This window comes from Chiloscyllium plagiosum, chromosome 36 (genome assembly GCF_004010195.1).
Source record: "Chiloscyllium plagiosum isolate BGI_BamShark_2017 chromosome 36, ASM401019v2, whole genome shotgun sequence".
Lineage (NCBI taxonomy): Eukaryota > Metazoa > Chordata > Chondrichthyes > Orectolobiformes > Hemiscylliidae > Chiloscyllium > Chiloscyllium plagiosum.
In genome coordinates, this window is record NC_057745.1 from 37,042,490 (window position 1) to 37,058,529 (window position 16,040).

The 16,040-nt window shown below is 44.9% G+C and overlaps 1 protein-coding gene across 2 annotated transcripts in view; it reads left to right on the forward strand.

The window, feature by feature from the left end:
• bcl9l (bcl9 like) overlaps nt 1-16,040 on the forward strand; it is an 80,593-nt gene that overhangs the window by 17,473 nt on the left and 47,080 nt on the right. Inside the window, exon 1 of one of the 2 annotated variants that reach the window (XM_043677702.1) lies at nt 5,666-5,687. The exons of the other annotated variant lie outside the window; for it this stretch is intronic. The gene's annotated coding sequence lies outside the window, so the exon portion shown is untranslated. Of the gene's footprint in view, nt 1-5,665; nt 5,688-16,040 lie in introns of those variants that run through there. 2 annotated transcript variants of the gene reach the window in all.

Here is a 16,040-nt window from a genome sequence, read left to right on the forward strand (position 1 = left end):
CCCCCAGCTCTGTCAGACCGACCTGCCCTCCCCCACCCCCGCAGCAGGACAACCCTCCCTCCCCCCCGGCTCTGTCAGACCGACCTGCCTCCAGTAGGGTTCCCCTGAGGGCTGCCTCCAACCTCATGTCATTAATAAATGTTTGTGTTCCACGGACAAGGAGGAAGTGAAGGAGGCTGCTGCAGTCCTGTGCCGGGGGGAGGAAGGGGCAATTCTCAATAGGGGCCTGGCAGCATTGAAGACAGAGTGACACTTGCTGATCTCCGTGTCTCTGTGTATGTTTATGAGGGGTGAGGGTGGGGGAAGGAGATTTGTGGCTGGTGTGTGTGTGTGTCTGTCTGTTGGGGGGAGAGGGGGAGGATGTGTGTCTGCCTGTCTGTGGGGGGGAGGTGTATGTCTGCGAGATTGTCTGGGTCGGGGGGAGGTTGGCAGTGTCAGGGGGCAGCTGTAAATTACAGATGGCTGTATGACCCCAGAGGGAATATGTCTGACCACTCAGTCAGGATTGTGAGCCGTTGCTGTGAGCTGGAGTCTCAGTGAATCGCTGTGAAGCTGCACAGTGTGCCCCGTCTTGCTGAGCAAATGTTCAGCCGGTGAGCGGAGGCAGTTTGTCATCTGTGTGCAGTAACCTGTGATTCATTAACCTGTCTGCAGACTCACCTTTAGTTAGTGACAGGCACTCAGTGTTGGTATCCTCCAGCTCGAGTCTTGGTGTTTTTCTCAATGTGCCAGGCAGGGAGCTTCCTGTGTGTTTGTAAACAATCATTCATCATCCCAGTGGAAGCAATTAACCTCCTCACTTCTCATCTCCTCCAGGGGATTCAAAACGTCACATCTGTCTGTTCTAGAAGGTGCTGCATTCAGCTCTTGCCTGGCTCCCCACTCCATGAGCTGGCGTTGGTTTCGGGATGACAGTGGTGCAGCCTATCACTGGACAGAAAAAAGATTCAGTGTGACCCTGTTTTCCTCATGAATAACCTTTGATCCATCCCAAAACAGTGTGCAGTAAATGTAAGAGGGAATGTTGGCTATTGATGGAATCTGACCAGGTTATGATTGCCTCTGTATGGGTGCACACTGGCTGGTGATCTACAGAGTAATAACTCCCTCTGTGATTGACCACACAGGAACATTCCCTCCTCAACCTTCCTGACCTGTGTGTAGCCTTTGACCCGGTGATGTCACAACCTATTCTTGAAAAGGTGCTGATGGTCCGACCTCACTACTCCTGAGATTGTCAGTAAGGTTCACAATGTCATCAAATTACTCAGGGTCCCCAGTTTTCCTATCTGATCTGAAATCAGGCTGACAGAACAATCACAGAAGAGTTACACTGTATTTGGAAAGGCAAGGTCTGATTATGGATAGCCAACATAGCTTTGTGTGTGGGAAATTGTGTCTCACTAACTTGAGTTTTTTTGAAGAAGTAACAAAGAGAATTGATGAAGGCAGAGTGGTGGACGTGATCTATATGGACTTCAGTAAGTTTGACAAGGTTCCTCATGATAGTCTGGTTAAAGGTTAGATCACATGGAATACAGGGAGAACTAGCCATTTGGGGAAGCGGTGGCCTAGTGGTGTTATCGCTGCACTGTTAATCCAGAGACCCAATTAACATTCTAGGGACCTGGGTTCAAATCCTGACAGGGCAGATAGTGGGATTTGATTTCAATAAAAATCTGAAATTAAGAATCTAACGATGACCGTGAGTCCATTGTCGATTGTTGGAAAAATCTGTCTGGATGACTAATGTTCAGGGAAGGAAACTGTCATCCTTACCTGGTCTGGCCTACATGTGACTCCAGACCCACAGCAATGTGGTTGAATTTTAATTGGGAATGGGCAATAAATGCTGCCTAGCCAGCGATGCCCTAATTCCATGAACGAATAAAGAAAACAAATTTGGACACAGACCTGAACGAATCCACTGGATTCACTGAGGTGTTATTTTGCTTTTGCCATGTCCTTCTGACTTCTAATTTCCTCCTTCACCCTCAGTACCCTCAATCCTCCCTGGAGACATGAGGTGATTGGCGCACACGTTGTTCAGTCTCTCTACAGTGATATTTTTCACACACCGACCTATCAGAGTTGTTCTGCTGAGCACTCCTGACCTAAACAACTGGTCCTTTTTGTAAAACTAATAAACAGGCTGTCCCCTTAGTGGATGAAGCCAACAATCTACCCCAACTTCCCAGGAGCCAGTGTGTGAAAAAGACAGCAGCAGAAATCCTCCAGACTCTTAAAAAAGACAGTATCCTCTCGCTCTCCCTCTTGTGTGGTCTGTCTCTCTGTTTCTCCTCTCTCTCTGTCTATCTATCTCTCTCTCTCTCTCCTTTCTCTTTCTACCCGCTCCCCCTCTTTTCTCTCTGTCTCTGTCGCTCTTGCTCTCACCTTGCTGAGCAGTGCTCTCGCTCTCCCTGCTGAGCGGTTATCTCACCCCTTGCCTATAAACTGCTGCCTCTAACCAATGACTGAGAAACTGAACACTGTCTTCAACACTGTTGTGATCTGGGCCATGCTGCCTGAAAGCAGGGTGGAAGCAGATTCATTTGTAACTTTCAAAGGGGAATTAGATAAATATATAGAGAAGAAATGATAGGGTTAGACTTTAAGAACAGGTACAGAATGATGGGCTGAATGGCCACCTGCCATGCTGATGAATCTGTGATGAAAGGTGAGTGGAAAGGAGCTGGTAATTGGCTGGTTGGTAATGACAGAGGTGGAGCACCTACTGTTTGAATGGACTCCATATGCGTTACAGCCGGTTCCATAATTTTAAATCTTTGTTCAGGGACAGCAAATGCGTTTTCTGAACAAGGCCGCATGATATTTGCTTCATGGTTACATGGTTTAATGTCACAGCAGTGCCAAGCTCCCAAAGCTCAAGGTGGTGGGAAGAATCTCTCAAACGACAGTTCTGAAACCCAGCTCTGTCAACAGGTCCCTCGGAGCCATTGCATCAGTGCACACAATCAGCTCAAACAGATACAGTGTGTACTGTTGAAGGAAGTAGATAATGCTGCAATAGGTGAAACACTGCAATGCATCATCAGGGTCTGGCTACAAAGAGAGTCTTGATTGTTGGGTACATTAAAACATTGTAACAGGAGGAGGCCATTCAGCCCCTTGAGCCTGTTCTGCCATTCAGTGAGATTGTGGCTGATCTTTGCCTTATTCCATATCCCTCCTTTTGCCCATATCCCTAATTACCTTTGCTTCACAAATAACTATCTCAGATTTAAAGTTAACAGCTGGTGAAATATCCACTGTGGTTTGTAGGATTGAGTTCTGAACGTTTACCACCCTTTGTGTGCAGAGCAGTCTGGCCCTAATTCTCAGATTTTGTCCCCGTCTAGAATTCGCCTAATCTTTATCCACCTTAATGAAGAAGCGATTCAGCTCCTTGAATCAATTCCACAAATCACTTCGGTTCCGCCTGATCAGTACTTCAGCTCCATTGACCCAATTCAATTCTAAATCCCTCATCAAACTTGATTTTAAAAAGTCAGCAGATTTGAGTTTTGAATGTTTTAGTTGAACCCAGTCTTTTGTGGGTAAGAATTCCAGTTCCCTAGTGCCCTGTTTGTGAGGTAATTCATCCTGATTTCACTCTTGTTTTTGAAAGGTCTGGCTCAGGTTTAAGATACTGTCTCGTCCTGGCCTCTCGCACTGGCAGAACTTTCTCTTTGTTCATTTTGGACACTTTGATCTGATCACTCCAGTCTTCTGTGCTCCAGGAAATACAAACCATGTGATTGTAAGCTGTCCCTGTGATATAAACTTTTATTCTTGTATCGTTCTGATATAATTGTCCTGCGGTTTCTCCAAGACCAAGCATCTCCTTCACGGGGTGAAAAGCCCAGAACTGAGCCGAGCATTCCTGACGGGGCGTAACAAAGGCTCACCTCCCTCTGCTTTGTATTCTCAAGCCTCTTCACACACACATCCGTGATTCCATTCGCTTTTAGTCATTTGTGCACTCGGGTACCCAAACCCACATGTGCTGCTCCAACCTTTCTGATCTCTCACCATTTAGAAAATGCTCCAATTTATGTTTCTTGAATCCCAAACTGTTTGACCTCACACTTAGCCACACTGAGCTCAAGTTGCCACTTAATTGATCTATTGACATCCCATTCTAACTCCTGCTCACACCTACAAACTTGGATATGCAAATCTCTGTTCCTTCATCTCTGACGTGGGTAAATAAGCTGAAGAACTGAAGCACCTGTACATATTCCTGGGGGACACCATAGTTCCATCCCACCAGTCAGAGTGTGTATCCCTTTATTGAAATTCTCTGCTTCCTACCTCCCATAAGCTTCCAGCCCATGCCCCAAGGTAGCTTCCAATTCTGTCTGTTTTTGTGAGTGCTGATAAATTCTGACAAATTCAGACAATCACCATCTAGAGAAGCCTTTCCTAACCGCTATTTATTGCCCAGAGGACAATTAAGAATCAACCCTTTTGCTGTGGGTCTGGAGACACATGTAGGCCAGACCAGGTAAGGATGGCAGATTTCCTTCCCTAAAAGACATTAATGAACCAGATGAGTTTATGACAGTGGTTATATGCTTTCCTCCATTAGACTAGCTTTTTATTCCGGATTTTTCTTTGGTCAATTTAAATTTGACCATCAGCCATGGTAAGATTTGATAAAGTCCTCGGAACATTAACCTGGGGTTCTGGATTATTAGTCCTGTGGCATTATCGCTATACTGCCTCCTCTGGAAACAAATACAAACTCTGAAATGTGAAAGGTATAACAGGATTTAAACAAACACAGCGGGAAGGAAGGGAGGAGAGGGTTTGTGGTGGAGTGGAAGGTGTGAGTGATTAAGTGATAAAAGGGTTAATGGTTCAACATGAAGGAGGGTGGGAGTGGGGGTAAATATGCAAAAGCTGTATTGAGAGGAAATGAAGGTAGAAGTAGTAAGAATTACCAGTGTCTGAAAAATGGACCAAAGATAATCCAATGTGAAACTAATGCAGTCAATGCTGAGTCTGAAAAGCTGGGGAAGTGCATGGACAGGGGTAACTATGACACAGGTGGAGAGACTATGAGACATGCTGCTGCTTCATGGGGTGTGGAGATGCTACAGCTGTACCCTGCTCTCTTCCCCCCCCCCCTCCCCCTCCTCCCCCTCCTCTCTGTCTCTTCCCACTCTCTAATTCTCTCTCTGTCTGTTGTGTTCTCTCTCTCTCTCTTTCAGTGTGTGCTAGAACTTTCTCTCGCTTGTTTCCATTTTATTGACATTCCATTGATCTTGAATGGTTTAAGCTCAGGCCAGAGTTTTTATTGGGGTGTCGGCAGAGTGGGGGGAAAGGAAACAAGTAGTGGGACAGAGGGAAGGTCATGGGAAGTAAAGAGGGAGATGGAGAAACGGGGCTAGGAATAGAGAGAGTGAGGAGTTTGTGAGCAGAGTATATGAATGAGGGAGAGAGTGCAGTGTGTGTGTGTCGCCAGGTAACCCAAGCTTAAAGCTGTGTCCCGCCCTGTTGTGTCATGTTGTCCCAAGTGACTCACAACTGCCTTGTACAGAAACTGCTGCAAAAACTTCTTTCGAAAGCAGCTGGCACCTGACTGAGAGGAAGGGGCTATTTCACTGGAATGCAAGGTCACTGTCCAACCACCGGAATAGCACATGGAAAAGAATTCCTTTGTTGGGAGTAACCGGCCTCTGGTATAGTTGACACTTGTGTGTGTGTGTGTGTGTGAAGGAGACAGAGAGGCAGAGAGTGAAGGAAAGAGGGAGGAAGAGAAACTTGCAGTACAGGTTTGGGAGTCAGTCGAGAACAGCAGGAATTCATGACTGTGTCTTTGGGTGTGTTGTGCTTTCAGCTCAATGTTTTATAGATGTTTGTAGATAAGGTACTGGCTGGCTCACTGTGTTGTTTCTCAGTCTTGCCCACTTAAGAAAGGATAGAATTAATTTGAATCTGAAATGGTGCCCAGAGGGAAGAGGAAGCATTTTAATGGACACTTGCTGTTTCCAGAATCAGATCCGTTGTCACAAAGGCTGGCAGTTGGGAGCAATTATCTCTTTGGCTTCAACATAATTGAATGTGTAGTTTAATGTATAGTATAATTTAATGTATAGTTTTCAGACTGCTGTGGCACCTTCTCTGAAACTTGTTGCTACAGCAACACACCATATTGTTCTGGGTTGGAGGCGGTGGGACCTTTACCTGCCTCCCCCTCCCCTCCCAGGGTTTTGGGGGGAGGTTGGTGGGGGTGCTTGAGAGGGTGCCTGTTTCCCCTCCTTCTGAGGGGATTTCAGGAGCTAACCTCACACACGGCAGGCATTTTCCATCAGAATCGAGAATGTGGTGCTGGTAAAGCACAGCAGGTCAGGCAGCATCTGAGGAGCAGGAGAATCGATGTTTCAGGCAAAAGCCCTTTCCCAGCACCACACTCTCGACTCTAATCTCCAGAATCTGCAGACCCGAAACGTTGATTTTACTGCTTCTCGGATGCTGCCTGAACTGCTGTGCTCTTCCAGCACCACATATCCAGAATCTGGTTTCCAGCATCTGCAGTCATTGTTTTGACCTCACTTTCGCTAATTGATTTTCCATCAGAATGCCAGGTCGCTCCAACTTGCTCTTGGGCACCTCCTGATGGTGGCTGATGGAATACTGTTATTATCTTCTGGTGACTGAAGGTTTTCAAAACTGTCACGAACTCTCTACTGTACACTCCTGGCTGTGAAAGCTCCAAACATGCAGGATCATTCTTTCGATTGTTGCAGTAAACTTAGTTTGTGTCTGAAGAGTACTTTGCCTGTGGGTACAGGCGTGATGCAGGAGTCCATTTGATCCATTGTGTCTGCGCTGTGCTGTCTCTGTTTTACCGTAAGTTACAGGTCTTTCACTGTATAATGGTACAGTACTGGTGGGAAATCACTGGCTGCTGTTTGAACTCATATGTGGTTAATCCACTTTGTGAGAGCAGGTGTTTCCAGGGTGTGTACATTCTGAATGAGGCCACTAGGAAAAGGGAGCAGTCTTGATCAGAGTGAAAGAGTGGACCTGACCCCAGGGGCCATATGTTGACCTTTGTGACATGTCGTCATTCCCCTGGGATCGAATGGGAGCCCTCTGTGGCTCAATGCCATGGTTGGACATCAAGAAGACCTTGACTCCTAGGATTCCTGATGAAGGGCTTATCCCCGAAACATCGATTCTCCTGCTCCTTGGATGATACCTGACCTGCTGTGCTTTTCCAGCACCACACTCTCAACTCTGATCTCCAGTATCTGCAAGTCCTCACTTTCTCCTCCTAGGATTTCAAACTGTGCTTAGGGACAGAATGCTGTTTCCTGTGGAGTCTGACAGCAGACACACCACACCATCAGTGTAACATCACCAGCTCGAGCCCACAGGGAGCGATCAGAGGTGAATACTATCATAAGTTGGAAGGGGAAACCTGGATAACAGATGAGGGATAAAGGAATAGAGAGATTCGCTGATGGGATGTGACAAAGTGGGTTCAGGAAGAGCCTTGTGCAGCAGAAATATCAGCCCGGACCAGTCCTGCTGAAAGGTCTGTTTCTGTACTGGGTTCAGTAAAATGTGAACAATTCTTGACTAATTCCTCACAAAGCAGTTAAGGAGAGCTGGAGGTAGAGAGTGAGCTGATCAGAGTGAGTACACAGAACATGCTCGATTCAGACCAGGATTGAATTTGGAAGTGGACCAGACATCAGGGAGCAGTATCTGATCTTCCTCAGCAGCACGGTGCAGTGTGCCATAGTAGTGGTGAAGCAACAGACACTCTGTATCTCACTGACACAAGGAAGCAGCAAGAAGGATTTAGACTGTGTGAACAATAGATTAATAGCACTGAAACAGAAATGTGAAGTTATCCACATTAATGGGATGAATTGTCTTAGAGTTGTATGGACCTACAGCACAGAGAAAGGCCTTTTGGCCCATCGAGTTTGTGCTGTTCAGAAAAAGCATCTAACTATTCTTATCCAATAGCCTTGCATGTCTTGGTATTGCAATACCTCTGGAAAAGCACAGCTGTTCGGGCAGCATCCGAGGAGCAGGAGAGTCGACGTTCCGAGCATAAGCTAGTCAACACATTCCTGATGAAGAGCTTATGCCTGAAATGTTGACTCTCCTGCTCCTCGGATGGAGCCTGAACAGCTGTGCTTTTCAAGCGCCACACGTTTTGACTCTGATCGCCAGCATCTGCAGTCCTCACTTTCTCCCATTGCAATACTTCTGAAATGTTGTGAGGGTTTCTGCCTCTACTGTCCCCTCCCCACCCCGAGACAGAGTTCCAGATTCCCGTCACCCTCTGGGTGGGGGAGAAAAATCTTTCTCATATCTTGTCTAAACCTCCTGCCCCTTCCCTTAACTCTGTGTATGTATCTATTTGGTAAAGCAAAAGCTTAGATGCCTTTAAGGGAAAGCTAGCTAAGTGACCAAGGGAGAAGGGGATAGAGGATATATGGTGAGTTAAAGTAGGAAAGATGGAAAAAGTTTGAGTGGACAAACACCAGCATGGACTTATTGGGCCAAATGGCCTATTGCAGACACTATATCTCAAGTAATTTTTAATAACATTAGGATTAATTGGGAGAGTTTAATGTTTAAAGGGGCTTAAATGTCATTGTATGTAAATTACATGAAGTTAGCATGCAAGCAGTTCAGAAAGCTGACAGAATGATGGCCTTGTACAAAGGTTTTGGAGAATTACGGATCACAAAGGTTTTGATGCAGTTCTATAGAGTGAGGGTGAGACCGCATCAGATGCACCTGAAGAAGGATGGACTTTAATTAAGTTTTTACTGGGACTGATTCCTCTGATGAAAGAGTTTGTTCGCTGGGCCTCTATTCCCAAAGTTTGCAAATAAAAGGCAATCTCATTTGAAGCATAAAATATTCAACAATTTGACAGGGTAGTTGCCTGTGGTGCTCATATGGACGGTTACAGATAATTACTTACGCCCCCTCTTTCTAGCAAACTCTGCTGGACTCACACGGCAATTTGATCTTTGGCTCATCAGCATACCCAGGACACAGCTCTTGAAGCAACAATACAACATCCCCCTTTTTTTACCCAGGATAGAATTACATGCACAAAGAGTGAAGATACACTCATAGTAGAGTACCAGAGAACTATTTGTGCACAAACGAATTGAAATGTTTGCTTTTGAGTGAGTGTGTAGGACATTTAAACAATTTGACAATCCTCTTGGATCTTATGATGGTACAGCATTACAAAGATGTAAACTTCATCTCTGATGTCCTCATCTTTGTAGGTGTCTTGGAGATTTACATGTTATAAATGTGTCGATTGTTGTCATGAAAGTTTCCACACCTTCATTATCCGAATGTATCTTTGTGTTTGTTTTCTATACACAGTTGGAGTATTGTATTGGCTTCTGTTTCTTTTCAATGTTGCTCATTTTGATTGTGTAACTTTCACAGGTTTAAGGTGAGAGGGGAAAGATTTAAAAGGGACCTGAAAGGCAGTTTTTTCACTCAGAGGTTGGTGTGTGTATGGAATGAGCTGCCAGACAAAGTGGTCGAGGCAGGTACAATAATAACATTTAAAAGCCATCTGAACAGTACATGGATAGGAAAGGTTTAGAGCAATATGAGCCAAATGGAACAAGTTCAGTTTCGGAAACCTGGTCAGCATGAACAAGTTGGGTTGTATGACTCTGACTCAACTCAGACAGGTAACCTGGTTCCTTGGATAGGACACATGATTCTGACCTTCTCCCCTACGGATAAATTAGGAGGTTCCACAACTGCAAGACAGTCAGGTTCCAGCTTTAATTCTCCTTTGTTTTACAAGAATTTGTCCTGTGTTTCTGAGACCTTGGCCAGGTGATGGTTTGGCAGGATTAGCCTAACCTGCCACTTAAGTGTGAATCCTGCTGGTGAAGATAAGCCCATGTCATGAGATGTAACCAGATTTGTGCAGAAGTTGTAACCCTGTACTTTTACAAGAAGTCATGGTGATTGAAGTGGTCCACTTGTGAGGCATTTGCCTCAGATAGTTTCCAATGGTTTGTCAATTGCTTACTGTACAAAATATATGGAATTTTCTGACTCTTAATGCTGGAGTAAGTACTTCAAGCTTGATGTCAGAATAATGAAGTCTCTGAATTGTTACAGTGCAGGAGGCCATTCAGCCCATTGTGTCTGCACTGGCTCTGAGTCTTTTGACTTCACGCCAACTTCAGGTACCTTGCTTCAATTTAAATAATCCTCCATTCCCCTCTTTATTGAGATTTAGATTTTATTGAGTATTTCCATTGAACCTGCTTCCACCATACTTCCAGCAGTACATTTCCGACCCTAACTATTTGCTGTATGGAAAAGGTTTATTTCTCTTTGCATTTGGTTCTTTTGCAACATGTTAAAACTCGTTAAAACTGTATGCTCTTGTTCTAAATACTTTCATGGGTGGGGACGGTTTCTCACTGTTTACTTAGTCCAGACTCCTAGTGATTTTGAAAGCTTCTGTCAGATCTTCCAACAGCTTTCTCCTCTTCGAGGGAAATATTCCCAACTTCTCCAGTCCTTCCTCAGAACATGGTCTGTCTCACCCCTGCAGCTATTCTCTTAAATCTGTTCTCCACACGCTCCACTGAGAAATTCTTTCCTGTGTGATGTGGAGAATTGTAGACCAGACGCCAGCTGAGGTCTAACCCGTGATTTATAAAAGTTCATGAAACTTCCTTGCTCCTGTACTTTATGCCATGGTTAATAAAACTGAGAATAGAGTCTAAGAACCATACAGCACACAAAAGGCCCTTCGGCCCATTGAGTGTGCACTGACATAACTACATTAAATCTACTTTCCAGCATTTGGCCCACAGCTTTGAATATTATGACATTTCAGATGTTTGTCCACATGGATTTTGAATTGAATTTATTGTCATGTATAGCGAGGCACAGTGAAAAGCTTTGTCTTGTGAGCAATACAGACAGATCACAGAGTTAAGTAGCATAGGTAAGTAAATAATAGGTAAACAGTAGCAAAACAAAAACACAGGTACAGGCGAATGTTAAGAGTTTGTGAGTCCATTCAGTATTCTAACAACAGTAGGGTGGAAACTGTTACGAAACCGGCTGATGTGTGTGTTCAGGTTTCTGTACCTTCTTCCCGATGTAAGAGGTTGTAGAAAAGCGTTGCCAGGGTGGGCTGGATCTTTGAGAATGCTGGCGGCCTTTCCTTGACAGTGGGCCTGGTAGATGGATCTTAAAGGTTGTGGTTTCTTGCCTCTACTGTCCTTCCAGGCAATGCATTCCAGATTCCTACCGCCCTCTAGATGAAAATCCTTTTCCTCAAATTCCATCCAAACCTCTTTCCCTTCACTTTAAAATATCAGAAAGAAAGCAGAGCTAATGTTTTGGGTCCTTTGATCCTCCTTCAGAATCATTTTTGCTCCAATGTAACCTCCCTGCTCTTATTATCTGTCCCACAATTGAGAAAAATAAATATCCTGTATGCCTCCTTAACAACCTGCCCTACCACCTTCAGGGATCTGTGGACAAACACTCCATGTTCCCGCTTTTCCTCTGAGCTTCCGAGTCTCCTACCATTTATTGAGTACTACTTCGTCTGGTTACTTCTTCCAAAGTGCAGTCCCGTTCTCTTTTTTCAGGATTAGATTCCACCTTCCACTGATCTGCTCATCTGACCAATTTATATCTTCCTGTAACCTTAGACCTCCTTCCTTGATCCTAATCACCCGTCCACTCTTCGTGTCATCTGCAAACCTACTTATCTGCCCTCCCCTCCCCCCCAACCACTCTACATTTTCATCCATATTGTTTATACATATCACGGGCAGTAAGGGACCCAGCACCAATCCCCGTGGTACATCGCTGGACACTGGCCTCTAGCCACAAAAGCTGTTTTCTCCCACCACCCTCTGCCTCCTATCACTAAGTCAATTATTGATCCAACTTGCTAAGTTATCCTGGATCCCGGAGCTTTTACCTCCTTCATCAGTCTCCCATTTGGGACCTCATCATGGAGTTTGCTGAATTCCACACAAACTACATCCGCTGCACTACCCTCATCTATACACCTGACTACCAGCTGCTAGGTGCTTTATTGCTTTTATTAACAGCCCTCTCTACTTGTCCTGTCATCCTTAATGACTCATTTACATATGCTCCTAGGTTCCTCTGCTGCAGCAGACCCTTTTGAATAGTACCTTTTTAGTTTATACCATCTGTCCATGCTCTTTCTCCTAATGTGTATCACCACACATATCTTCACATTGAACTTCATCTGCCACCAATCTGCCCATTCTTAGCAATGTTCCTTTTGATGTTCTACACTATTGTTGTCCCAGTTTGCAATTTTCCCAAGTTTTGTGTCATCTGCAACTTTGAATTTGTCCTCTGTGTAGCAAAGTTTAAATAATGAATATATATCACAAAAAGCACGGGTCCTAATTACTGACCCCTGGAAAGCACACACACCTCCCCCCCCCCCCCCCCCCCCCCCCCCCCCCACNNNNGTCAAGGTAAGAAATATCCATTGACCATTACTCCCTGTTTTCATGGCCAGTTTTGTAACCATGTTGTTATTGACCTTTTATTCCATGAATTATCACTTTCCTCACAAATTTGTGTGTTTCAAATATCTTTTTGAAGGCCATGTACACCACATCAAGAGTAATACCCTCATCAAAAACTCTAGGAAATTAATTAGACCTGATTTTCCAGAAACAAATCTGTACTGATTCTTCTAGAGTAACGCAATGTTTCCGTGTGACTATTATTCTATCCTGAATAATTATGTCTCTAAATATCCTCATCAGTAATGGTAGAATTACTGTCTGAAATTGCTTTATCACTTGTTTGCTTTGAGCAAAGGATTAATGTTTGCAATTTTCAGTTGTTTGGTAGACTGAGAGATTATGATCAGTGCCTCTGTAATGTCCAATCTCACTCCCATTTGTATTGCAGTTGCAATAGACTTTTGAATCCAAATGTAACTGGTTTGTCAGCTTGCAGGATGCACACACAAGCTGTTTCTGAGACCCACCAACTCCCACCATCATGGTCTTTGGTGTGGTTTATAAGTTTCTGTTGATGCTTATTTGAGTGATTGAAACATATGTTGATGGTCCTCTTACCGTTCCTATGGAATATTTTACCTTAAGTGTTTTCTTTGTGACAATGCTTTGTCATAAATGTTTGGTATATTTGCTGAAGGAAGTTAAAATATCCAAGACATTTCTGCAGATTTTGTTTGACCTTGGGAGTAGGGGAGTAGTTGTTACACAGCTCCATGATTGCCGCGGTTGGGATAGTTCTCCTTAACTTGAACAGATAGAGACAAAAACTCCTATTCACACACACCTGCATGAGAAGACATGCCATCAGTGAATGGAGATTTCAGTCATGCTGTACTTTTGGTATCGCTCATCCCTGTAATATCAGCAGCAATACAGACACATTCAGGAGAACTGTCTGTAATTCTGTCCACGTGCTATTGGGACACATCCTCACTGACTGTGACAGCCTTGTATTTTCTGAAAGCAACAGCTTCCACACAATGTTTTGAAAGTAGCAATTTATTGAGCTTTCCTACATCATGTGAAGCAACTAATGTCCGTGCTTGGCATCCAACTCGATAACAAGTTGAGTTGCTGTGAAATTGAGATTCACTTCTTTTAATGTTGGAATTTTGTACACCATCTCTTTCGAGGAAGATTTAGACACTTGCATCACGCATGCTCCCTGATGGTGCTAGGTTTCTTTAGCATGTACACAGTAACCTTCACCAGCCTGTGTGGTGATGTACACGACAGATAATACAATAGTGTTTTATAATGTCTCTTGTGTGTGGTCTGTGGAAGGGTTGGATGGTGGAACTGAATCTTCTCAGAGGTGCAATGCAGCATTACCGTAGATGTTTCCTTCCAAACTGTCTGTGTTGTAGATTTGTTGCAGCTTCTGGATCTCCCAGTGCAGGTATTCTTAATGTCTTTGGCTCTGATTGGTATCTCTGTGATTTTATTAATGGTCACAATGTTGAGTTCTGCACGTACTATTGTTGGTACATTTGTGTCCACCAGGTATAATGCTTCTGGTTTCCATGCATTGTTATCATTGGAATATCTCATCATCAATGCACTAATGGAAGAGATGAATATCCTATTATATGCAGTCATTTTGCTGTTGTGGGTTGTGTTATTGACTTCCAATGATATCGATACATATTCTTTGTGATTTAGATTGCTAAGATGTTTGCACTAACTCCCATGTCAACTTTGGTCTTGATCGAATGTTTGCTAACCTCTTCTGGCATCTGTGGTTAATAGTGGCAAACGATTCTAACTGTTTGAGTTTTCAGCCTCTTGCCCTCTACCCCAACCCTCTCTCCCTGTCACTCCCCCCTCTATATGGGCAGTTCAGTCGCTCAGTGCTTAGCTCTGCTGCCTGTCAGCGCCAGGGACCTGCGTTCAATTCCAGCCTCTGCCAACTGTCTGTGCGGAGTTTGCACATTCTCCCCGTGTCTGCGTGGGTTTCCTCCGGGTGCTCCGGTTTCCTCCCACAGTCCAAAAATGTGCAGGTTAGGGTGGATTAGTCATGGAAAGTCCGGGGTTAAAGGGAAAGGGTGATGGGTCTGGGTGGGATACTCTTTGGAGGGTCAGTGCAGACTTAATGGGCTGAATGGCTTCTGCATTGTAGGGATTTCTATCCCTTCCAACCTCTCACCCCTCCTGTATCCCTCCCTCATGCTACCTGTTTTTGAATCCTCAGCCTTCTGTCTCCCCCTCTTGTTGCCCCTTGTGCTATTCCACCCTGTTTGAGGAGGGGGTTGGTGTAAGAGGACAACATTATTCTTGACCAGTGTGAACAGCAGATTGCAGTTCCCTGTCACCTTTCACCCTGTTGCATTGAGGCAATATCGCTAGCTCTGGAATAGATGCAGTCACAGAGTGAGGAGGCCTCTACAAGCCTGGGCCTGAAGGATTGGGCTTCACATTGACAGCAGCAGCTTTAGGAATTTAACCTCGCATTGCTTTTTCATTTAACATTCGGTCTCAAATTTGACATCTGCTGTCCGATTGGCTGTATTGCTTCACTGAATCTCCTTTTCATCTCGTGATTGTCTACCTTTCTGCTTTGGTATTTTCGTTCATATCTTTCTACCACCTGGTCCGTCCCTCTCCCTCTGCTGGCCTTCTGTCCTCTGTCTCCCACCCTCTCTATCTATCTCCCTCTCTCTGTTTCCCCTTTCCCTCACTCTCGATCTCTGTCCTTCTCCCCCCCCCACCCCTTCCTCTCTAGTTCCTTATTCCCTCTCCCTTCTCTCTCGCGCGCCTCCCCCCCCCCCAGTCTCTCTTTCTCTCTTGCTCACTGTCTCACTGTCCCTCTCCCTGGGCCCCTCACTGATAATTTAACAGTTTCCCTGCTGAATAAATGGAGGCTGTTTGAAATTACACAGGAATCTTGTGATTGGAGCTTTCTCACAGGGTTTCTGTAATATACTGAGATTCCAGCTGTAAATAATGACTGGTGGCTGAGTGAAAATTTACATCAAAATTCCTGTGAATCAGTGTGTGAGTGTCTCAGCCTGACTGAACTGGCCCTGAGTGGGGGAGGGGCATGATCCTCTCTCTCTCTCTTTTCTCTCTCAGCCTACCTTTGTGGCTTCTTCTATAACTCAATATGGTAAATATTTTGTACAGCAAATTTCCTGCTTTTTAAAAATCTAATCTCAAGCAACAGAGCAAGAAGCCACATCGACTCCCGTAAACTGGGCTGGGCCACAACATCAACCACAGAAACAAACATTGCACCCCTCTCCTCAAAAGAACCTGTGGACACCATGCCCCAGAGACAGTGTGTGTGGGGGGGGGAACCCCATACCCCAGTGAGAGTCAGTGTGTGTGTGTGGGACACTACCCCAGTGAGAGTCAGTGTCTGTGGACCCCGTATCCCAGTGAGAGTCAATGTGTGGGGGGGACTCTCTACCCCAGTGAGAGTCAGTGTGTGGGGGGGACTCTCTACCCCAGTGAGAGTCAGTGTGTGGGGGG